This window comes from Cydia pomonella, chromosome 12 (assembly GCF_033807575.1).
Source record: "Cydia pomonella isolate Wapato2018A chromosome 12, ilCydPomo1, whole genome shotgun sequence".
Lineage (NCBI taxonomy): Eukaryota > Metazoa > Arthropoda > Insecta > Lepidoptera > Tortricidae > Cydia > Cydia pomonella.
The window spans coordinates 14647622-14672781 of NC_084714.1; the positions used below are offsets into that span (position 1 = coordinate 14647622).

At 34.4% G+C, this 25160-nt stretch overlaps 1 protein-coding gene across 1 annotated transcript in view; it reads left to right on the plus strand.

Moving 5' to 3' along the window:
- Window positions 1-7714: 7714 nt before the first annotated feature.
- LOC133523712 (ATP-binding cassette subfamily G member 4) overlaps window positions 7715-25160 on the plus strand; it is a 70545-nt gene continuing 53099 nt past the window's right edge. Inside the window, exon 1 of the mRNA XM_061859396.1 lies at window positions 7715-9630. The gene's annotated coding sequence lies outside the window, so the exon portion shown is untranslated. The remainder of the gene's footprint in view (window positions 9631-25160) is intronic.

Below are 25160 nucleotides of genomic sequence, written 5' to 3' on the forward strand. Positions count from 1 at the left end.
TCCGTTTGTATGGGAAGGTGAAATTCGGCCTAGCTTGCCGGGGACTCGTAGAAAAATGGAAACTTCATGAAGCTGCAATAATTTACTGGCTGAATATATCGGGTGTGGCCTGTAACATGAGCAAAAATTTAAACTGTAGACTGTATATTTCAAACCGACTAACATTTGTTCAGCGACTTTTAAAAATAACTTTTATTTTTTATTTTTAGCACACTTAAAAAGTCATTGCAAGACGCAATGTATTGCAAATTACAAGCAACACCAATTACACTGATGACGGCGTACATTGAAAATAATATTTAATTCGTATGAAAAATACGAGGTATAAAACTTCATAATTTTTAAAAGTTTTATTATTTGAGGATTATAATCTATGTTTAAATTATTTGCTCGTGTTACCGGCCACACCCGGTATAGGTCATATTGAGCAACTTTTACTATGGGATCAAACCCCGAAATCGCGAAAAAAAAATTACTCTCCCATAGAAAATGTCAAGGTCAGGCAGCCAAAATGTATGAAACAGCCAATTTTTTTTCGCAATTTCGGGGTTGGTCCCATAGTAAAAGTTGCTCGGTATGACCTATATATCCACCGTAAATTATTGCAGGTGACTAAATAAACATTATAGGTAATACAATAAAATTATAAAAAAATATTTTTGGCCAAGTCTATGATTACCAAATCTGACACCGATCTATTTCTGGCTTGATACAAAGTTGCAGATTTCTATTTCAGTATCCACGTGTAAATTGTGTGTAAAAGCGACACGTGCTTTGAACGGACATTGCGCCAAAATCAAAAGGAAAGGTTTGAACAGTTTAAACTGATTAGCAGGCAGCAAGTTAGTGTCGAAAATATTAAGCCGTTCTTGAAGAGTCGGGTTTACATTTTTGATCAATACTAAAATAGGAGGAAAGTTTTTACGAAAAAATACATTATGTTTAAGTTTAATGTACCTCTAATTAGAGCCAGATTAAAATAACACTTGCACTGTCTGCACTAACATATCTTTTTTTATACTACGTCGTTGGCAAACAAGCTTACTCCAGAGGAGTTACATGCGCGTTGCTGACCGTAACACTCCGCACCCTCGTTGAGCTCTGGCGTCCTTACTCACCGGCAGGAACACAACGCTATGAGTAGGGTCTAGTGTTATTTGGCTGCGGTTTTATGTAAGGTGGAGATACTTTCCCAGTTGGGCTTTGCTCTAGATCTGGAATGACATCCGTTGTGCTGTGCTGTGTGACACGAAGCAAGATGACATTCACAATGCCAATGTCTTTTGGACGTAGTCTAAGGATGTACCCGGGTCCAGTTATCTTGGTCTGACTCTAATCAGTTTTTTTTTTTAATTTCCTCGGGTACCCGGATATTATTCAGGTCAATGCCAGTATTTGATATCACATCACAGACTAGGTTAATATCTAGTAGTGGCGGCGCGTCACATATATTGGTAGGGAACCCGGTGCTAATTTTGCTTTCCTATTCTCCATGATCTGATCGTGAAAGTACTGAACGGGCTGATATCAGACAAGCCGGTGGGAATCGAGTTCTTGGAACGATCCGCCACTGATATCTAGGACCTATGACAACCCGTGTTACCTCGAAAACACAGTTGCTGTTGGAATGACTGATAACTCTGATAAGATAAATATATACAAGATTTATTCTACCTATGTTTAATTTACACATGGTAACATGTATGTCGATTGTAATGATTTCGACTATTAGTGTATTTACTTATAGAATATCTATGTATATTACAATGGATAATATTAAAAAATAAATACAAACAACTGAATGAACATACGTCTAGTCGAATAAGAAGTCATACCGCCGTTATAATAATATCCGCTTCCCTGGATGGCGCTGCCTACCCCATAAATATCCCATAAAACACCACGGCCACGGTAATCATGAATTACGACACGCATTTCCGTACAGTTTTACAATACAATACAATACAAATACTCTTTATTGCACATCTCAATACAAATAACTATACTACAGATAATACAGCAGCAGAGGTAAACAACAAGCTGTCTTATCGCTCAAAAGTGATTCCTATCCGGGCAACCTTTAGGCAGCGGAAATAATAAATTTATGTCATGTCAGTAGGTGTTGCAGATGTCATGCAAGAAAAAAAATATATTTTTCATTTAGTTGTTCTAAAAAGTGTGCAGAAAATGTTACGTTTCTGCACTAGAGCATTCTACTTTCCCAGACGTTTTTTTGTTTATATTACGATAAGCATTTTTTTTTTGTATAACTTCCATTCTTATATTTAACTCCCCATTTCATACATCACGATAATTTTATCTCAATTATTAATTACGAGTAAAAGTAACCTCAAGAATGCTATAAAGTGTATACTTAGTCATGTTTTTTTTAATACACATGTATTTTACTTTCCTCGTATTCGAAATGAAATGTAGAGTGTTTAATTAGGGTGAAAGGCGCCATTTCATCACTTGGTTAACAATCTACTAAAAATACATGTTTTAAGAACATTTATGAAATGAAATGAAAATATTTATTTCAGACACCAGGTATCCATTTTTTAGTCTACAAGACTAAATTAGTTGGTAACAAAGAAAAATAAAACTATAAAAATAAACGTTAATGCTAGTAGAACATATAATGCTTATTGGATCGGACATGCATTAACATCCGGTGAGCTATAAGAGGGATGTCGACCCTTTCCGCAATCACCTTCAGGAGAGTGTTGGTGCTGCCCCGCACGCGTTGCCACAAGGACGCCACCCTCTTACGCAGCACTGCGTGGAAGCCGTCTGTGCTCCATTCGGCGAACAATCCTGACGCGCTGCATCGCCAGGGCAGCCCCAACAAACCCCTGAAGGCGTTATTGTACTGGACATGCAGAGCACTAAAAGTTGCTTCACAGGTTGCACGTATACAGTTGTGGTTTAGGTTATCGATTTTCGCCGATTGATGTGACGCCATCTAGTGATGGTGACAAAGTGTCCGGATTTATGTAATACAAATCAATGTGTGGAATTTGAATGTCGTGTGTTGTATAGATTTCAACCACGCCTAGACTCTACTGAGAATCTGATGGCTACAAACTATAAACGCCTTATAGAATTTTAACTTTACGATTCCTACGAAGTCGCGAGTATTTATTTCTTATGAGGAGCAGTTACACATAATCTTCAACCTTTTAACCGCTTAGAATCTTTCATCGAGCGTGCTCGTGTCGCCGACGGTACGAAGTTACACGAAGTCAGTCTACAGCCGTTAAAGGGTTAATAGACAAAAACCGACTTCACAAAACAGTTTCAAATGCCATTAATATTGTTTATCTACGCACATATCATAAACCCTCTATGATGCCTTCAAAATCCGTAAATAATGGCCAACATTACGATAAACTGTTTTGTTACAACAAATTGCTTATCGGTGATGATGTTGTAATTGCTTCATAACTACATCAAAATCGATTTGGTTATACATTAAAATAAAAAATGGAACATCTCTGAAAAAAACAATTCGATTTGCCCTCTATTCTAATATTAATCGAGATGCCCTTTTTAGGGTTCCGTAGCCAAATGGCAAAAAACGGAACCCGAATGGATGGATTCGTCATATCCGTGTCTGTCCGTTTATGTCACAGCCACTTTTTTCCGAAACTATAAGAACTTTACTGTTCAAACTTGGTAAGTAGATGTATTCTATGAACCGCATTAAGATTTTCACACAAAAATAGAAAAAAAATTTTTTTTTGGTGTTCCCCATACTTAGAACTGAAACTCAAATTTTTTTTTTATCAAACCCATACGTGTGGGGTATCTATGGATAGGTCTTCAAAAATGATATTGAGGTTTCTAATATAATTTTTTTCTTAACTGAATAGTTTGCGCGAGAGACACTTCCAAAGTGGTAAAATGTGTCCCCCCCCCCACTGTAACTTCTAAAATAAGAGAATGATAAAAATAATATATGATGTACATTACCATGCAAACTTCCATCGAAAATTGGTTTGAACGAGATCTAGTAAGTAGTTTTTTTTTATATACGTCATAAATGGTACGGAACCCCTCATGGGCGGGTCCGACTCGCATTTGGCCAGTGTTTTTGTAATTTAGGTTAGTGAATATATCATAGAAAGTTTATAATATGTGTGTAGATAAAATAATGTATGTAACTGTACATAATTAGGCATTAAAACACTCGTATATTGTAATGCCTTTTATTATGTAGCAGTCACATAAATTACTGTTACGAGCATAGTGCATGTTATAACAATTACAGTTAGCCACGAGACTTAAAATACCTACTAGTTTGTCATGGAGGAGTTTCATTCTGGTTTTCAAGAGTAGTTTAATTTCACCATATAGCACCGTTTAAATGAAAAAGCTTGGTTTTAATTTTAATATGAAAATAAAATAAGTAAAGGTATTAGTATTTTTAGTAGATATCAGTCCATAGATTTTGAGACTACTGAGCACCATATGCCCTGCCCACATGCCCTGAAAACCAGTGCCGTGTCTAATAGACACGGCTGATGCTGAACGGCATCCTATTTGGTGTACTTGTAATTAATTACTTTTTTGCTTTTATGTGTTTTTATGCCAAATAAATATTTCTCTATTTATTCTTCTACAGTGTGTATTTTTGATATAACATCAAACTTAAACTAGACGTAGGTTTTAGTGCTATAAAACAATTCAGAATGATTTTTCTTTAGTTTAGTCGTCACTACCAGAGCATAATTAATTTTTGATTATTTTTCGAGGGGCAATGTATTTTGAACATCATGATCACTTGTGACAGTTGTGAAGTCGCGTCATTAATGCGACGTTTTGAGTTGAAGCAAATACATTGCTTGGTGAATTGTTTTGTATGAAAAAATAAAAGATGTTCATTTTTTATAAAACCTAAGAAAGAAAAACCAACTACCCTTTAATTATGTGGCCGTATCAAAAATACACGTTGTATACCCTGTATTTAGTCACCTGCAATAATTTACGAGGTGAATATATAGGTCATATTGAGCAACTTTTACTATAGGACCAACCCCGAAATCGCAAAAAAATTAGCTGTTTCATACATTTTGGCTGTCAGACCTTGACCTTTTGCTATGGCAGAGTAATTATTTTTTTCGCGGTTTCGGGATTGGTCCCATAGTAAAAGTTGCTCAATATGACCAATATATTCAGTCTGTAAATTATTGCAGGTGACTAAATAAACACCCTGTATATCTAAAAGATAAAACATGCTAAGTAAATTTTGGCTTGCCCGATTAAAATTATTATGATAGTTTTGCTGACCTTAATTTTCAATGATTTGCAAGTTTTGCAACACTGATAACGGGACTTGATCATCATAATGATTTAAAAAAAACCATTCAAAGTAAATTTATTTTGATTATTATTTATTAAAAACATTAGCAATCAATCAATTTTTGCGAGTTATCAAGGCCCAAAAACCTTGATAATCCGCTAATGCCGAGGTTTTATAAACACGTTTCTCCATCAGCTTCATTCAAGTGCATTTCTGGCGAAGAATTTAAATAGCCATTTGTGCCTTGTAATTAAAATACGACCTTAACTAAAGTTTCTAATTTAAGTTTTGCATGACAAGTACGCCCGGTTAGGTATTAAAATTGCCGAAATCGGTGTTGAATCAATTTGTTAAATTGATTGTTTTGGTTTACCTAAGCTATGTAGGTTAACATCCTGTTTATCTATTTTTGTACCCAATCCAAAATAAAACCATGTCACTATTCTTATTATAGTAAGTATAAATTATACAATACAAATCCTTGACTGACTAGACTTGTGTTTGTCTAAATTGTTTATCAAATGTCATATTGTGTGTTAGTGACATATTGACATACCAAAATAACTAGACATTCTCAACAACTTTGGCATTTGAAAAATGAGCGTATTTACGATTATACGTAATGTTTACTAATTGTGTAATTGATGGTAATGAATGAGGTATCAAAGGAATTTCAATCCAATAGAAATGTATAAAAATAGGTACTTATGTATGTATGTTATGTGTGTAGCGTGTTATGTGTGTAGTGTATTGGCTACTTGACATTTTTTTTGTAAATAATGTCAATCGATCTTGATTTTCCTGGAGATCAAATGTCTATAGGTATAGAACTCGTGGCATTTAAGCAACATAAAGGTCAGAAATGAGAGTTAAAGTCTGACACTTGCACTCGACGATTGTAACGCCTATAACAAAATGATAATGTAATGTGACGTCACATTACATTAGTCTGTCCTAAATGTATAGAAGATCAAGAGAATTGTTATTTTGACTTACCTACTACCTACAGACTAAAGTAATGTGACGTCACATTATATTAGTCTGTCCTAAATGTATAGAAGATTAAGAGAATTGCTATTTTGACCCTGAAATATTGCGTTTTTATATATAGTTGTCATACAATTTATTTTTTCAATAAAATATATGGAATCGAATGTTACCATTTTCTTTTTACATTTTGAAAGAAAAAAGAAGATTTGTTTTTTGAATTTGGAGCCTTGTATTTTTTTACAATCTCAATATGTCTTTTTAAATTCCACTATTGTATAATAGATGGCTCATTTTCTATCCGTTTATCTAAATTTTGTTATAATATTCAATATGTGTCAAGTACCCAATGGGAGTTTTTTAAGACCGACTGCAACGGTAGAGATTTCTTTGAACAAGATATATAGCTTATTATGGATCTAAAATAAATGTAATGCCATTTTGTTACTTATAAAGTGAATTTCGGTTGACGAGTTACATTTTGTTGCTACGTGACTGCTGCATCGTTGACGCGGGGATTGTGAAGGATATTGACAGTGACATATGACCGTAACTGTTTCATTACTATGGAAGGGCTATGGAAGGTAAAGAATGAAATCTCCATAGGCAGAACTGTTGCAAAAGTGTCCAGCTGTCAGCTAAAAATAATAGTTCCAAAATTCTACAGAGTAGCGCTAGAGTAGCTAAGAATGTAGGCCTTATTGAAGGAGCGAAGTGCGCTGTCTATGATTTGAATTTTTTTTCTCAAGTATTCTAGGTATTGTAGCGCCACCTATTTAAGTTAAGGTTTCTTGACGGACACTTTTTGGTACATGAAGATTTCATTCCTTACGTTTTATGCGTAATGAGAGAAATTAAGGATATGTTTTTCAAATATATTACTAAACCTAAAGTTTTAAATAAAAAAAATAACTTATAGGGAAGTACAATAAAATAAAACTTAGTTTTAAATGCGTTAGAATATCAATCGCCCTGTCAACCGGATCGGATTGCAATCCCTAACGTTAAAATTCGAATCGGGAATTCCTAATCAAATCTTATTGTTATATCTTTTGTTCCTTTCTGATTTTCTGGCTTTTCGCCCCCTCTTAAGAGTCCCCGTCCAAACAAAAAGAGAAGATGTTTTTCCACTTCAAAATATTTTATATGATTTTTTAGTATGTTATTAACACAATAAAAAACCGGTTTGTAGGTTTTCCTTTATTTAAGAATTTGCAATAAAAAAAAAACCGGCCAAGTGCGAGTCGGACGCGCGCACGAAGGGTTCCGTACCATTATCTATAAAACGGCAAAAAAATTACGTTTGTTAAATTATTATATTCTGTTTTTTAGTATTTGTTGTTATAGCGGTAACAGAAATACATCATCTGTAAAAATTTCAACTGTCTAACAAATAGCTAGAACCGTGATACGGTTCATGAGATGCAGTGTGGTGACAGACGGACGGACGGACGGAGGGACAGTGGAGTCTTAGTAATGGGGTCCCGTTTTACCCTTTGGGTACGGAAGCCTAAACACATTTTTTTAGAGTTAAACCTATAAACCTAGAATATATTATGCTGAAGCGATCGACATCAAAATCAAAGTGATTTGTTAAGATTTTGTTAGTGGAAACCGTTTGAACCCGAAATGGAAATTTCATAGAAAAAGTACCGTTATTTCGTTAGGATCGCAAAGCTATTCTTCCCTCTTAAGCGTGTATTTTATCTCTACATTTTGTGTGGCGTGTTGCCAAGTGAAAGTTTACCTCAGTAGCGTGGTTTGTCGTCAACTTTCTACAAAAATATCACTGAATATAAAAACAATAATATTTTTAATTTTTTTACTCAATCGGCTCAGAAGGAAAGGTTAATGTTTTTTAGCGGGTGTGTTTTTTAATAGATGGTGCAGAACTGCAGACCGGGGTGCAGGAACCCAAAAAGAAGATGGCGGGACGACTTGGACTCATTCTATCCTGATTGGCGAGAAAGTACGAACGACAGGGTAGAGTGGAGGAAACGAGGGGAGATCTTTACTCAGTCATGGGGCAGTGGGATTTAGGCTAATATTCATCTTTATTCGTCATTGTTCATTACACCGTGGCGTGGTAAATACAGAAGTTATTACAAAAATATACAGTGTCTCATGGACCCTAAAATGATATGGCAAACTAAGGAAAGCCTGACCTGGACTTTCATTGGAACTAATTTTTTCATACTAAACTGAACTGTCACCCTATACATGAGAATAACAGCGCCCTCTTGACAATGATCATATATTTCTGGTCGGGCTTTAGTAATTATCGGCCCGATTCGAACTCGATATGGCTTGGATATTTCAGTGTCAAAAGTGATGTTTTTGTTTGAAGACACGTCACTTTCCTATCTAATCTATATCATACGATCATACGATATGGATAAGATAGGCTTAGCAAATGTTTGACGTATCTTTAAGTTCGAATCGGGCCGTTCGCTCTCTCCATCTAAACGACTAAATGAATAAATTGTATGTTGTATAGTTATAGATAATTGCATATCTAATGCAATATCATTAGTTGTTTATGTATGACTGTACCGACATCCATTTATAAATTAAAACTGTGGTGATTTCACTGGTAGATGATTTCATTATAGAGTAATTAAAATGATATTCAAATTACTCAAATATTTATGTTACGTTAGAGTAATAAGATGCTATAGATGATTGTTGTAGCTGTAGAGTTAACTGACCCCCTGCAAATATTTTTTTTGCTATGAGTTGTATTTGCAGATTATACCTATCTATCGTGTAGCTCTGCCATATGACTGCGACTAAAACCGCAGTAAAATTAGAAAGCCAGACAGACATTCTATTTCCTATTCAAACATTAAAATAGGCTATCACAAAAAGTCCAAAGAGCAAACACATTGTTTATACGGTCGGTTTCATTGTACTGCATAATGAATTAAAACATCATTGTTCCCAATGCATTCTGTGCGTAATGCAGCAATGTTGACATTGTTGATACCCGTGGCTCGTTGAATGCACGCGTTTGTTATTTCGGAACACGCTTGCGCCGAGCACGCCGCGCAAGCGCCGTGACGCGCCAGTCTGACAGCTGACTGTGCTGGCTCCCACCGCACAAGTTCACCATCCGGCCCTTCTGCCAGAGGCCAGTCAACTGTTTAGTGCTGTGCGTTTCGTTCGTGCGTACCTACCGCGATTGATTTTCGAATTTTATCGATGTGCATTTGACGTTAAGACAATTTGAAGTTTTTAAATAATAATACGTTCTATATTTGGTGTTTATTGTGCAGTTTATTTCATAAGTAACGATTTGCTGATGCGATTAGTGTAAGCGCTTTTACCGGAATTGAAAGGTCAGTGAAATTAATGTGATATTTGCATACAATAATCTATATCTCGTACCTACGCTCTATTTTATGCACTTGCAGAAAAATATGTATAAATAGGTCACTATATAGGTATATACATACATATATTTATGGATATATTTTATATTTTTGAAATGTTCTCTTTTTTATTCAGTAAATAAAAAAGGACTTAATTCCTTCGAGGGAAAAACGTGTTCCCATTGATTTAGGTATTTTACTGTACGACTTTCTTTTCATATTGATTGTAAAGTCTGAATAAAAAAAGTATGGGAATTACACACCGTTTTGCTTTGTCAAACAAAAAAAAAATGGTACAGTAGGTACCTACGTAATTTAATTATATTAGTTCGCTCGTAGCTCTATTGTGAGTAGTAGTAGAGTTACTAGCTACAGTTTTTTTTTGTAAAAGCGTCTCTTTATTCACCTCTTTTTATAAAAGTGGTTCAAATATTTGCGATGTTTACACTCATTAGATCTATTGTTTATTGAATCGTTACCCTAGTTGCATTGCATCGTTGCGTTGATATTGCGTTTTATTAGTAATGCAACCTATGCGTCATTTGTGTCCGATCGTAACATGTGTGCTGCCGGGGCCAAACGATGGATGAATTAATTCAATTAAAACGGTTAAAATCAATTAAACGATTAATTTTTAACCCCCGATGCAAAAAGAAAGGTGTATAACATTGATTCAGTTTGATGCCATTGTCTGTCTATCTTTGGGATCGTAGAGAGCTTTTTTCTAAACGTGAAAGCGAGTTTCCTTGCGGTGGTTCTTAGCTATGTTTGATAAAAATCAATCCAGCAATTTGAATTGATGAATTTCCAAAATGTTGTAAGGCATTTTTGACGTAAAATGGCAAATTCGCGGCGGGGTATCGCTAAGTAACAAACTTTAAATACCTATCCATTCACAATTTGATTTGAACAATTGTTAACGAAATAAAATTGCGCGGCGTATATAAATAATTACTTATACCACATGAATACTACGTATTATCAAGTATCAGCGATTATATTAGGTAACGATAAATATATTTATTGATGAATTAACAGTATCATACGTCAATACCTATCATCACAAATAAATAATATGTTTTTATACCAAATACCGTGTTATTTTCCATAAACTTTTTGCGTCCAAAGTTTGTTTCAACTTTACTAAGTAACTTTGGACTGCCTGTCTGATTATTTCGTAGGTAGGTACAGACTACATATGAAGAATCTTGATACCTATTAATGGGAAGAATAGCTTTTTAAATCTAACGAAATAATGGCATTTAAAACGGTGTCCACTCTTAACAAATTACTTTGATCTTGATGTCGATCGCTTCAGCATTATAAATTCTAGGTTTCGCTCTTTAAAAAAAAAAAAATTGTTGTGTAAATTTTGAAAGGAAAGGAAAACCTATAAATCTAGTTTTCCATTGTGTCACTAACATACAAAAAATCATGGAGAATGGAAAATATTTATAAGTGGAAAAACGTTTTCTCTTTATGTATGGGCGATCACGTGGTACATTATATTTACTTCCTTATTAAGAATTTTAATAACAAATTTATAATAAACTGTAGAAAGTAAATGAAATAATAAACATGACTACTTTTAATGGAAAACTCTTATATGACTTGATTTTAAATAAATATATTCTTGGTACGCATGTCTTAAGGATATGTTTAAAAATCCATAACTCCCTAGGGAGTAAAATGGGCTATACCTCCCGGTAAATATGCATGATATAGCTAGCTTTATGAATATTGGTAATAGCTGTGGTGAAAAGGTACACAATTGTCATCTATTAAAATAAATAAAAGCCAAACAAAAATATGGAGACAGTAATGAACATAATAATTGACACAGAATTTGTATCACTTAGAATGTTTGTGCGAATTACCTACTGTTGATGAAGATACATACATAAACAGTAGGTTCGAATCAAATGTTGAATATATATGTTCAGATGTTTTTAAATGTCACATTTTATGTGGTGTAATGATGTGTCACATTTGTAGTTATCTATAATAATATGTATTAGCGTAAGAACTCATGAAATTAATCATTAACATATAGACATTTTAACAGTTTTTCTTTGTTTGAATTGATTTGCTCCGGTTTTTTGTTTAAGCTAAGAGCGTTTTCACATTCAATGTCGAAAATTAAAGTGATTTGTTAAGATTTAGTTAGTGGAAAACGGTTTCTCCCGAAATGGAATTTCATAGTACAAGTACCGTTATTTCGCTAGGATCGCAAAGCTATTGTTCCTTCTTAACACTTTCTTTTGAAAAACAAATAGGTACTATTTCTTTTTTGTAGGTATTCGTAACTGACATCCGTTAACGGATCGGGCAGTGTGAAAACGCTCCAAGACGGAGACATTCTTAAATTTAGCACAAATAAAAAAATATTTCAATCTTATTTATTTCAATAGACAACAATGGCCCATAATTTATTTATTTATTTATTTATTATTATGACAATGTTTAAGTTTTAAATATGATCCCTAATCATGTTATACAATTTCTTAAATAAATGTGCATAACTTATCAGCTTTTGCGTTAGTAGTTTTGAGAAATATGCATTCAGAATTTTTATTAAGAATATTCCGGCATAACAAATTAGGTAATTAGTATCTATTGACACAATACTCATTATTGAAATGATACCGGTTTTGCTGCAATTTGCAGTTTCGAAAATATTCACTCTTAGGTATATAATGTTGTGAATATTATTATTATTACATATAACTTATTATATAAGTGTATCGATTAATCCATTAAAGACATTGAACTATCGAGAGTTTAGTAGGTTAATGAACATTAAATTGCTTTAGTATTATCATTAAATTATAAAAATATATCTCATAAAGAGATAGAGCTAAAAAATGTAATACCTGTTTTTTTTATAACTTAATTTGATTGTGGAAAATAAGCATATATAAAAGCGACATTAAAATGTCATTAATTTTTAAGTTTGAATTGGTCCCATAGTCTGTCATTTGATAGAAAAACAGGTTTCTTACATAAATATTAGATTAACACAACTTTTGACTGTGCTATACCTAAGTTTTGCGATAAAATTTAATTCATTAAGTTCTTATTTGAACAATTAAGTAAAAATGTTACTTAATTGTCTATTACATATTCGGACACGCATTAGTGCAAGCGAACGATTGTTTAGCAAAATGTACAGTCTAATAGGTTTCAAATTTCCTATAAATTCTCAACAAGTTGAGTTCGTTAACATTTTCCCCGAGCAGCGTTCTTGAAATATTACGCCTGCTGTAGTTTTCTACGCTGTGTGCCAATGCCAAGTCCGCAGTACACATAACATTAACATTGGTAAAAAAGGTACTCACCTATTTAAATTAACCGAATGAAGTATAATTTTAAATACAAATTAGGAACACAACTCTTTTCTTACCTTTCATAGATTACGGTAAACATTAAAGCGAAAAAAGAGATGAGCTACCACAAAACGTTTATACCTTTGCTTTCCATTTTACCAACTAATTAAAAGGTAATATACAAACTAATAAAGAAACACACCAAAGTCTCTCTCTAAGATCTCTCTGTAGGTTTTCAATATTTTGCCACATTCTGTGAGATGAATAAATACGAGTAGCTCATACTGAACAACTTTTTCAATGGGTCCGACGAATTTCTATAAAACTTGGCTTCTTCTTCCTTGCGTTGTGTCGGCTGTTTATATGTTAGTAGCCCAGAATAGATCTTGATGTTTTTTATGTACTCAACAAAACATTTTTCTGCTATTTTGGTAAAACATAGTTCATCTTCAGGAGTGAAAGTTTTCCATCCGATGAAATAAAGATCTGTCATACAGTTCGCTCACTGTTCGAAAGCGTGGTGCTGTGCCAGACATCAGAGCATCAGCCCAACGATGCACGCTGTGTATTCCCATGAAGTGCGCGAGCGCAAGCGGTCGGTCTGATAAACCAGTGTACCGTGACCCCGAGGTCCATCTTGGAGCCCGATTCTGATTTAAAAATTTGTTGTGGTTTGATACGACCGTGAAGATCGCTCACGCTGCATTTTTGTTTGAGGAAACTTTAGACACTGACATATCTAATCCATATCGTATCTTTATCAAAATTTTGACGCATCTTTAAGTTCGAATCGGGCCGTTTATTTAATTTCTACATTTTTGCCAGGAATCGTTTCGGTTGGGGTTTCGTTTAGGTATCAGGAATTCTAATTGTAAATTTATACAAAAAACGTACACTTTTTATGTCTTTAAAAATTTAAATTTGACCATTACGCTTGAAACTCAAAGTTTAGTTAAAAATATAATTAGGCCATAGAACCCGTATGAAATAAATAAATAAAAAGTGTATAATTAAATATTTAAATATATAATAATATTTAATTTGGCCCATTATACATAATCACCTATTTTTTTGACACGGAGTTTTAATTTTAACCGTTAATGGTAGAAATGGCGCTGTTGAAATGATTTTGAATCAATAATTCAATATGAAATACAATTAACTATGTATTGTGCCGACCACGACTGCGCGTCTTGTGGATCCCATGGAGATAGCCTCGGTCATCATGGGCTCGCCTGCTCTTCGGGTGCCGGCCGCCTGTCTCGCCATGCCGCTCTTAACGACATCCTGAGAAGGGCACTCGTCAGTGCCGGAGTTCCCGCCGCTCTACAGCCCCAAATAGTGCGGAACGACGGTAATCGCTCTGACGGGATCGGGATGTCGTTAATTCCCTGGAAGATGGGTCGCGCGTTGGTATGAGACGCCACTTGCGCTGACACGCTAGCGGCGTCCTACCTCCCATCGACCAGCAGGCGTGCTGGTGCGGCGGCGGACAATCGGGAGCGTCAAAAAGTAGTCAAACATATATAATAGTCTCGGCGCTCAATACGAATTCATCGCGTTCGGCGTCGCTCACACACAGATGCTCCACAAGGCGCTGGGCAAGCGGCTGAGGGAGGCAACGGGCGACCCTCGCGCGGCGCGGGCAGCTTTCTCGCGCAAAGAATTGAAATCGCAATCCAGCGAGGGAACGCTGCCTGCGTGATGGGCACCCTACCAAGGGCGCAAAATTTTGATAGGTATTTTTAATTTTTAGCTTTAGTTATTTTAATTGTAGTTAGTTTTAGTTTATTATTAATGTGGTGAGTTTTTATAGTTGTTCAAATCAAAATGTTTAATAAAATTATCAAAATGTAAAAAAAAAACTAAGTTCATTTCCGTATTTAATACACTTATATATGTCTTATGCACTTAGTTACTATACTACGATTGATTTTATTATCCTTATATAACTTATAATCCTTATTCATGCCTCGGCATAATGTTATGGGCGTTATGGCTAATGGTTATATAATCTAATAAATTATCGGAGTTTATATTTATTCAAAAGCACGATCTCAATTATATGAATTATATCACATTACACATCACATAATTGTTGAGCTATTTAGGGTTTAGGTAATTTGCGATCGTACTGTGACCATGGAGGTTTTTAATTACCAATTGTGACTAGAACAAAAATGAAATATTCGTTGAGTCGATTAAGTGTTGAGTATAAGCAAGTAAAAATACAACGTTATGTTTCTCTTGTATTGTTCAATTGGGAGAAATCAAAAAGTCCGATCTAATAAAGGATAATGTTCCGCTCCCATACAAGTTTGGCCCTACACTCGCCAGCCAAAAACCTGTGTAGGTGCGCTCTCCGATAACGCGTCTTTGTTCCGCATATCGAGGACACATTTTAGACTAGTTCGTTATCGTTCGACTCGCCGGCACTCAGTAACCGTAGAGGGACCACACAAGAAATAAGTCATTTGAGTAAATTGGTAGAAGAAAAATAAAAAATATGCCGACATGCATGGTCGAGTGTTATAAGAATTATACAGGTCAGACAAAAAAAAGAGATGGGATAACTTTTTATAGGTCAGTTTATTAATTATCATGTTATCGTACGTAAAATCCCGATATATTAATTTCAATTTCTGCGGAACAGGAGTATGACCAGTATGTTGAATAGGGTAATTTCCCGAAAGTAGGGTAATTGATGCTCTTCTTATTAAATCGTTATGTACTTATAAGAGATTATTTAAGTAAATGGATAAATTATTGATTGCGTATTTCAAAATAAGTCCGTATGGTAATTTCCCGAAAATAATGAGATTAAAGACACTTTTATGACTAATATTTGATAGTAAACCTTTGTTTGTTGTGTATATTATATTTTTGTTCAATATCAAATATCTCTAATGTCTTAACAATTGGATCCATCTAATGTTAAATATTATGATTTTATAAGTGTTTGCACGCGGTGCATGTAATTTGAGTCCGTAGATATGGTGCGCATGTGTTAAGACTTATAAAAGCGTATACCTACGTATATTTTTGTAATTTAGTCTATATTTGATTAAAAAATATTTCAGGATTATTTATACTTTTATAAATTTATAAATAACCTATTAAATCAGGTACATATTTATTGTCAAACATAAAACAGTGCATTTATTTTTATTTTAAAAATAAGTATTACATCAGGGAGAATATGTTTTACATGGTCAGACGTGTAGACACACGCACACTTTAAAACCATCCGCCATTCCAGTGTCACAGTTTGTCATAAGTCAAATTACCTCTGATAATAATTATCTTTATTCTATGTATAAAATTATACGTTTTTTATGTTAAATATTGTTAAATGAAATAAAATAAATAAATTCTTTGTTTAGAAAAATATAGTTATAACATTAGGCTAATAATATCTTATAAGTAGGTAGAGTCAGACCAAGATAAGTTGGCAGCGGTTTTGATAGCCCAGCATGTGCACGTGTTAAGTAAACTTCATAAGTTCATAGAAGTTTGACATTTAAAATAACACTTGCACTGTCTGGGCTGCCAAAATCGCTGCCTACCTCTTTTTTATGATTTCTACTTCTTTTTTAAGGTAACTTATGAATTAAATTGTTGTGTATTCAAATGGGTAGAGGTATTCTTTAGATAAGTATAAAATCGTTACTAACGGAGACCGGTGTATTATTTTCCGGCTCCAGGAAACGACTCACAGAGGCCTTTTTCTTCTTCTTCTTTTAAAATACGGCTTTCATCACATCTATGATGATTTTGCCAATGTCAAGTTACGTTGTAAGTTTTAAGTGTGCTCGTAGAGCATGACGTTGTTCGGTAGTTGCTTTTAGTAAAGAGATAGCTGGACTTTACTAAAAGCCACGATGGATTGCCGGGTGTTGATTAAAACGCGGTTCAAGATTAGTTTTTCATTAGCTGCACACTTCCACGATAGGTCGCTGCATAATAAGCTATCCATATTACACTTTAAACTACATGAATGAGCAAAACGCAAAATAATATTCTCGAGACGTCTTCGCCATCTTGGACAGTTATTTTGAAACGGTTATTGATATGATCTGTCTCCTGTCAACAGTGACATTTCTTCAAACAGAAATAAAATCAACCAAGATAACCCAACGTTGTCTGTTGTCAATACAGAATTGAATACTCAAGCCGCAGCCATTTTGGTGGTTACACTGCTGTGTATGTGTGCATAAAAATGGTTTTTAGGGATGTGGACTGGTCGATTTTAATCATCTTATATATCGATAAGCGCTACACAGCGGAACGGAATAGTGATTAATTGATAGATATCTTTACTAAAATAAACATCATAGAAATGATAATGAAAAATAAATATTGTATAATATAATAAACTTACTCGAATCTCTAGGAAAACATATTTATGTATTGTAATTAAAAATCTGAACTTTCCCTTCATATCAACCTGTGTCGTGACGATAGAACCGTGACCTGTAAGCACGATAAATAATAAATGTGTTTTCTGTTAATTTTAGGTATAACAACTATAGGCAACAACGACAATTATAGGCTTTCAAGTACAACTATAATGGTACGAAATGTCGGTAATTTATCGCTATGACTTTATCGACATAGTCACAGTATCTAGTTATACATTGTTAATTGTACATAATGTGTGCAACGGTGAAAGCTGGCTTAGATTTCATCATTTGGATCTTATATCTATGAATAAAACAAGATTATAAAGTTCAAATCGCCTTCGCGGACGAAGATGCTAGTTTACTGACAATAGTATGCAGTAATATTTTTTGCATGTACTGAATTCTGCACATGTAGATCTGATAGCGAATTGAATAGGTATAATTTATGTTCCGGGGTCACGCCGATCTTTGTTTGTTAGCACGAGCTTAATCACAAACATAACGAGAATCTATTTCTAATTTGATCTCTTGGACCTTATTTATTATGAGTCACATATTTTGTTTACATTACGAATATACGCGGGTAGATTAAAGTATATAAACGTGTAGCTGTAACTATAATTATATAGTGAGAGTTTAATTTTGTAAAAAAATAAAACTATCGACTGATCGATCTGTTCTCAATCTGTGTTAACTTAACCATCGAAAACCCAAATTCTAGAAAAAATATATCGACTATTTAAGCTTATGTTAAACACCCACCAGTTTTAGGGTTCCGTACCTCGAAAGGAAAAAACGGAACTCTTATAGGATCACTTTGTTGTCCGTCCGTCCGTCTATCTGTCTGTCAAGACCCTTTTTCTCAGGAACACGTGGAAGTATCAAGCTGGAATTTATATCAAAAACTCAGGTCTACTGTCCCTTGGAGCTGTGAAAAAATCAAACTTCTAAGCCAACGCAATCAAAAGATACAGCCGTTTATGCCGCAAATTTCTGCAAATTTTCGACATTCGCAAGGGAATCAAAACTTACAGGGTACTTCCTGTGAACTCAGAATCTTGAAATTTGGTACGATGAAACGTCTATATAGCACAGATAAAGGAAAAATTGCGAAAACTGTAAATTTTTAGTTACATCATACAATAAAAATATTTTTAATAATTGATATGACTCGATTGTCGTGATGGGTGAACTTTTACTTATATAGGTATACCTGTAGGTACAGGTTTGTACGGAACCCTCGGTTCGCGAGTCCGACTCGCACTTGGCCGGTTTTTTTGCAATAACCATCTTTTGCTTCGAATAAAACATAGTTTTTAAATTTAAAACTCTGGCTACTATTTCTAAATTATAATATAATTTTATCATTCTAAAAGAAATTGTATAAGCAAATATAGTTTTTAGCTTCAGTCTCTTATTTGTTTCTTATTTTTAAATGACAAAAGTTTTAATTGAACTAAATTTAATAACAGCTTTCATGTGCGCGCAACAAAGTACAAAGCGCGAGATAGGTTTGGACGAACCTTTAGGTATGCTCTAGGCAAGTCATAAGCCATGATCATAAAGAACTATTTTTATCGCGCTTAACAGCGTGATGATTTGTATATAATATATTAATATAAATGTCTAATTCACCTTATGCTTCAAGAATAAGATCCAAACTTGTTTAACCGCACAACTGCGACTCATTTTCTAATATGAATATATTTCCTACCACAACAAAGGAACATCCAGTTTTTATTTAAGATGCACTCATTATAATAAAACTTCCATACAATAAAGTCTGCAATAATAATAAGTCTCATGGGCTTGACTTCTAGATTGTGTGTTGCAATATACGTGGCGAAATGTAATTTTCTAAATAAATAGAAAATCCTGAAGACTGGAGAAGGGTAAAGTTTAGTATCTAAGTCATGGGAATTTTCTCTACAAGTATCCCCTAAACTCTGGTAATCCTACTCAAGTTATCATCAGTTTTGACTTTGACTTGAATTTCATTTTTTACTGTCTGAAAGTGCAAACATTCTTAACTGAACATTGGTAGGCTTCATGTCGTTGCAATAATACGAAGCCATAAATTAATTCTCACAACTTGTACAGACACATTAAATCTTGCGAGATTTGTTAAAATTGCTATTGAAAATAATCGAATAATTGCCCACTATATTGCTCAACGTCGATAAAATCTAATTGCACTTCACTAGTTTTTTCGTCTTAACTAGAGTTGCAATCTCCGAACGTTCTTGAAACCTATTGTGAGTTCACGTTGAGAAATATTTGAACCTACCTATTTCAAATCTGTTTGCTGGGGTATCATTCTAACTGGTTGCAGTACGCGAGTAAGTTGATCCAGTATAAGAGTGTCCTCGAATTACTCATAGTTGTACTGTACTGTATGTCAGGATAAACTGATTTGCCATATAACTCGAATAGCCCACGCTTGTGTATCTATGGGAATATAGAGAAAACATTGATCGCAATGCTAACAGAAGTTTGGACACAATTTCTTGGGTAAACATATGTTTAACGTGATGGTTGCGGCACTTGTTTTGACTGCATATCTCAAGGAAGTATCTGTTGAATTTTCTTATGACCGATTAGGGATCACCTTAAGGTGGAATTACTGTGTCATAGCTAGGTTGGCTACTTTTGTCAATTTTCGCAATGCTACCGACGAACTGTCAACATTAGCTACTAAGAGGCGGTTACACCAAACAGTTTGTCACCGTTAAAGCGTTCGCTAAATTTTATTATATGGGAAATTTCATAGATCTTTGCTGCGTGACGTTGATTAGTCTGTTGTTGGTGTATGTGGCCTTAACTCAGTGAAAGTTAATGTTGACGTATGTTGAAGACTGGGTATGTCACGAACTGTGTACCAAGAAAATGGAGTTGGTGATTACGGAAAACGTCAGAAAACTTCTTTGTAATAATAAAGGTAACAATGAACATCCGGCGAAATATATCATTGGAATACTACTATATTTCAGACAGTGCAGAACCTTGAATGGATACCACTATGAGTATAAAAACTGTAGGTACATACTTTAGTTAAATATTAATTATTGATCTTACTAAGTATTTATCCTTTGTACAATGCCTCAAGGGCCTATTTTAGATATAAGCTAGTTATAGTAATCATACTAATCATCTGTATATACAATCATCCAATGTTGTTATTGTAAATAAAGAATTTAAGTATTTCATGAAATACTTAAATTCTTTATTTACAAAGGGTTGCCTTTTCCTATGAATAACCTTTTCAATGCTGTTTTTGCTTTAACTCAGGTATTATTGGCGTTTCGCTCCCCACGTCCTCTTAGTCCGGTAGAATTTGTAATACAACTCCAAATATTACGGAAATCAGTCGTATTCATCCGGGTAAAATGTTGGTTGGACCCGGGTCGCTAACCCTAATCACCAATAACTAACTCGTTTAAATATATCAGCGTAAAACATTGTGAATAAAACTTTTGACGTGTGCGTTAGACGGTAATGTGATTGCATCAGTGGATTATCGCGATAAAACTCAGTATGTACTGTTCGTTGCCCAAATCAGTTAAAATTACGCGATTTAGCCTTAAGATAGTACACCGCCGTCAAATAGTTTACCGTTTCGCTATTATTTTACGCGGTTGCGCAAACACAAAACCCCAACTAAACTAAATTACCTAGCGAACGTGACTTTTAGACATGTCTTTGTAATTGTCTTGGCTGTTATTTACAAAGGTAAATCGTATCGCCTCTGGTTATTACAGTGAGGTGTCTGAGCACGCAAAAACTTAGTTATCGATCTCGAATTCAATTTATACTGGACTCTGAACCAGTATAAAGAAAAAATAGACAAGATAAAATGCTTTGTGAGTAAGGCAGCTGCATATTAATTGTATGCTTGTGCGCAGCGAACCTTTGGATTCGTGACTCGTTCCGGGAGAATTGGGACCGTGCGAAGTGCGTGGTGGGGGTAAGTAAAGCGATCCCAGCGCATAAGGTGGTAAAAATTTGAACTAACTGCGGATAGCGTCTTTAACATTTCGTACAATTATATGGCTCGAAATGAAACTTTGATTTACGATTACTCCTGAAATATTCATTTAAATTGTATGGTGTAAGGGACCATTGTAATCTGTATGAAATGCTTAATATAACTGACGTATTTATTTTGATAATTGTTAATAATGTATCCATGTAAATAGCTTTGCAAATGCCACATATTACGTGATCTTTTTCTAGAAGTTAAGAATGGATATAGTAAGTTAACTAAGTTATCCTTAAAAGATAGACATTTCACATCGCGGACTTTTTTGTAGACCTATGAATGAGAAACAACCCCACCATACATTGTGTTGTTATAGCTCAAACGGATTAGGCAACGTTTTCGATTAAAGCTCCTAGCCAGCGTGATTTTTTCCGATAACATCGTTATATTTCAAACAATTTACACAAAACCTTAACAAGTTATATACTTAAGCCTTCCTCCAGAATCACTCTATTGATAAATGAAAGTCGTATGAAAATCCGTTCAGTAGTTTTTAGTTTTGGAGTAGTTTTATAAGATGTAGTGAATTGACATTTTCTCCTAGAATTGCGGACACTAGGTTGCGTGACAGTCGTGCACGCTCCCAATAGCTTAATAAAACAGACAAAAGCAAAAGTATAAAACTTTCCATATTTTCATTGGAATTGACCGGAAATGTAGCCGCAAAATAATATTGTTATGGGAATATTAAATTAGATAATTTTTAATTATTAATTTCGTTATTTAGACAAAAGTAGTAAAAGTAATCCTGACGCGAAGTTTTGGGTTGCCTCAAAATGTTGCATCTTGTGTTTCTGACACATGACGAGACCGTCATGTGTCAGTAAAAGTTAAATAAGAAACAGCACGCCGCCATTCAACTTTCTTCATGCATTTTTGGCACTTTCGTTTCAAGTTTATAATCGTATAGTACGTACAGTACACACAACGTTATCCGTTATTTGACCAAAATAAGTTAATTTTGTTGCTGCTGGTAATTTATTTTGTTTTATGTATCCAAATACTAGAGATACTTACTAGTTTTAGGGAGAATAGAGGGTTCTAAATCTTACGTTAGTGAAAAACAAAAACAACAGAGGCGCAGATATAGGCATGGGCCATACAGAAAACTATTGGTGTTTATTTGGCGACTCACGTATAAATGCATGAATCTAGTTAGTTATTTCGTAAACTGTAAAAATATTGCGTAACAAATTATGTTAAAAAAAATGTATCAGTAAATGCACTATGCAGTATGCACTCACTTGAACCGTACCCCTAGTGTAAATATTTTCGACAGCGAAACGTGACGTACGCGTTTGCGTTAAGTGTCATTTTGTATGAGATTTTTGACTTTCCAAAACGTCCCGCTTGGCGCGCTGTTCAAAAACCCATACAAAATGAGACTTAACGCAAACGCGTACGTCACGTTTCAAAATCGAATTGAATCGAATTTATTTACACTAGGGGTACTGAAATATTTTCGCAAATATGTAACGTATTGGAAGATATTAATATTGCAAAATAACTTCACGCTAGCCATTTCACCTACAATGACGCTTATTATGCGAAGCCTTCTCAGACTCATCTTTAGACCTTCGAAGAATCGTGGTAAAGTTCGTAAGCTTTTGAGAAGTTAGTTCTTAAAAGAAGTAGGTAATAGATTTCCTAATGAGTTTTCTTTGTCGACTGATGTTACAAGTTAGGCAGTAGACTACTTCAGTTCGAAGTTCCAAGGCCCTGAGGTCTAAAGTGTGTGCTCGGCCGTATTTAGCGCAACATGCTCTTGTTGCTACAGAGCTTGTTTGCGCGAAAGTGCGCAATGTTCTAGAAATATCCGATCGGTAGTGGAAGTGGAAGTAGAGGTATCTACTTTTAAATAGGCTTGTTTCCTATTTAAAAATTAAATGGTTTTACAGATATCATGAGATTCCAATAAACACACTTAAATAATAAAGGTAATATGGTAATAAAGGTGGTTGATTGGAATAATGTTGGATTAATTGTGACGTTACTTGTTGCGTTTATATTATATTATAACAACTTCATAGTCACAATTCGTTTTGACGTTTCATAAAGAGCAGTGGAAAAGTAGAAGCCGATTCGTACTAACACATTTATACAAATTTAATCTCATTTTGACATTATTCAGCCGTGTATATCGCTTGTATTTAATATATGAGCCAGATGCGTTACGTTACAATTACAACTTACGAGTTAACATATCAGACCCCCTAGTGTAAATTTATTCGATAGTGTGACGTGACGTACGCGTTTGCGTTAAGTCTCATTTTGTATGGGATTTAGAAACATCGCGCCAAGCGGAACGTTTTGGAAACTCAAAATCCCATACAAAATGAGACTTAACGCAAACGCGTAAGTCACGTCACGCCATCGAATAAATTTACACTAGGGGTACAGTGGCTCCTGCTTAGCATGTCATAAAAGTGATGTATGCATAATAGTCACGAAAATAAGTTGCGTATGACGCAAACTGAAAACTTTACATGCATCCTTTCTTACGAGTATGTACTCGTACAAGCAGTAAAACGAATAATGATTAGACTTGTATTTGTAATTTGATCACGCGTATGACGCAATATATTTCGTTTTTTTTCGTTTGTTTGAAATGTGACTGGATTAAGATTTTAAGTCCAGTCATCTAGGTTTTAGAGTGTTTTAAGGTCAAGAGCTATGATTTAAAAAAATATGTTGAATTATTTCATAATCACGAATGTTAAGTGACCTTAGATTTTCAAGCTTAAAAATTTAAAAGTTAATGCCTATAACCAGACGCCCCGCCATCATGGTCAGCATGTTTTGATAATTTATTCTTTGTATCTAATAGGCTAATCTAGTAGGCTTGATTTGGCAGTGATCAGTCTATGCTAGGTTGTGGATACATTCTGTATTTGCAACATATTAATTATTGCATGCTTAGGGCCACGTGATCGTCCATACAAAAAGAGAAAACGTTTTTCCACTTCTAAATATTTTCCCTTCTCCATGATTTTAGTAGGTATGTTGTTAGGTAGGTTTATAGCTTTTTCCTTTTTTTTCAAAATTAACATAACATTTTTTTTCTTTCAAAAAAGCGAAACCAATAAACCTAGAATATATTATGCAGAAGCCATCGACATCAAAATTAAAGCAATTTGTTAAGATTTAGTTAGTGCAGGAAACCGTTTTCCGTTTGGAATTTCATAGAAAAATTACCGTTATTTCGTTAGATTCAAATTCGAACGTAGTTCATATTATCTCGCTTAACAAAGTTATGAATAAATATTTTAAAGTAGTTCACGTATAAATAAATGATAAATATGTATTAAAACTTGATCACTTAGAAAATCACTAAGAGAAAATACCCGCCAGCAAATAAAATAAACTCGGTGATTGTTAAGCCGCATTCAGCCATTCACATATATCTGAAATTCGAAATAAAAAATTCGTTATAAGTCATAACACATCATATAGATGTGAACAATCAAGTCACAGAGGAACACAATACAACACGTCAGACAAATGTAAAGTGGCTATACTCGCTTCTCACTAATCGTCTACGAAATCTACGAATCGCTTAGGACCATTCCACCAACGCGGGCTCAACCTGTTAAACCATTAACCCAGTATCAAATTGTACTGCATGGTAACGATGGGAACTCCAAGTTTAACCTTTCTGTAAGTTCTTTAACTTTTGGTCCTGTCACAAATTTAATGGATAAAGAGTAATAGGACCGGATCTGTGCGGCT